The sequence below is a fragment of the Clupea harengus genome, chromosome 16 (assembly GCF_900700415.2).
Source record: "Clupea harengus chromosome 16, Ch_v2.0.2, whole genome shotgun sequence".
Classification (NCBI taxonomy): Eukaryota; Metazoa; Chordata; class Actinopteri; order Clupeiformes; family Clupeidae; genus Clupea; species Clupea harengus.
Window position 1 is genome coordinate 3,572,424 of NC_045167.1, and position 1,369 is coordinate 3,573,792.

Sequence of the window (1,369 nt, forward strand, 5' to 3'; positions counted from 1 at the left end):
TGAACACAGAAAGCCCTTCTTCATAGAGAGTGCAGCACCTGGTTTGTCTGCTATTTGAAATAACTGACCGGGCTAGATTAGCCATGTGGGTAAAAGCACTGATTTGGCACCCTGTGCAGTAGAAAGCTGCTTCTCATGCAGACCACTGATACAATATCAATCACTTTATCCATTAACTTAGCCCTTCCAGCTGGGGAAATTCAAATTATATTTGCCAGAAAATTGTCTTATGAATGCTTTAAAGGTTCTTATGAATTAGCAATGAAATAGGTCTAATCGCTTTCTGCATTAAGGACCCCATAATCAAATTAACTTTAATGAAAAATGCCATGCAACAGTATGGTGCCTAATTTTTGTTCCAGTCGAAACGTAAGTTTACAGAAGGCTATTCTTCCTAAATGATATCTTAAGCAATTTCGAGCGTGACATTTTACTTCCAGTAACTATTTTTATGAATGAGGGACATCATTAAAAAATACCCTATGCTCTGACGAGGAGCCCCGGGGAGTGGCGACATGCAGCGGTGTAGGGTGCAAGGACATGGCCAATTAGTTTGCTTAATTCTCTTCTGCTGGGCTCATGTCATCAGTAAACGTACGCTATATCAAGCGTAGTTTCTCTCTCATACATTAAAATACCTGATTATCGATGGAATTTTCATGAAATGACTTTTCATCTTTAAAGAAACAAGCTCCAGTGGCGCAATCGGTTAGCGCGCGGTACTTATATGACAGTACATAGCAGAGCAATGCCGAGGTTGTGAGTTCGAGCCTCACCTGGAGCAGAGTTTTTCATCGACACTAACCGCCGAACAGCTCCGTAAGAAGATGTCCAGGAATACAACTCATAGCTGATTCTACTATCACATGTGCGACATCAGAGAACTTACGTCTGGCTGGGAACATTCACACTTCAATGGGGGAAACAACTGAACAATAGTGTAAACATACTTTGTATAGCGTTGTTCAGGATGTTGGAGGAAAAGCCTGCTATTGGCAGGGAGTTTCTCTCTCTTTTAAATTCAAATGAGCTTCACTGACCCAACTGACCTGACAGTCATAAACTACTACCAGAGCTCCGGTGGAGTCGGTGCAGTCTTCACCACTTGAGTACAGTCAGCAGTCTGAACACAATCTCACAATCTGTCTTTTGTAAAAGTTAATTTAATATACTTTAAAAGTCCCCCCTCACCTCGGTTTGTTTTTGTAGCCTACTTGTCTGTGTACAGAATTCAAACGGGCTATTCATATTATTTTTGGCAGCGTTCACATGCAACAACTAAACGAGCCCTAGATGGCACTGTTGCCCATCTTTTTGCGGGTTTCATACATTTTACAGGAATCTGTAGCCTACAATATCGATTGAAATG

The 1,369-nt window shown here is 41.3% G+C and overlaps 1 non-coding gene across 1 annotated transcript; it reads left to right on the forward strand.

Moving 5' to 3' along the window:
- The first annotated feature begins 690 nt into the window (after positions 1-690).
- On the forward strand, positions 691-784 carry trnai-uau. The gene is made up of 2 exons: positions 691-728; positions 749-784. It is a non-coding gene; the product is annotated as a tRNA-Ile (tRNA).
- The last annotated feature ends 585 nt before the right edge of the window (positions 785-1,369 follow it).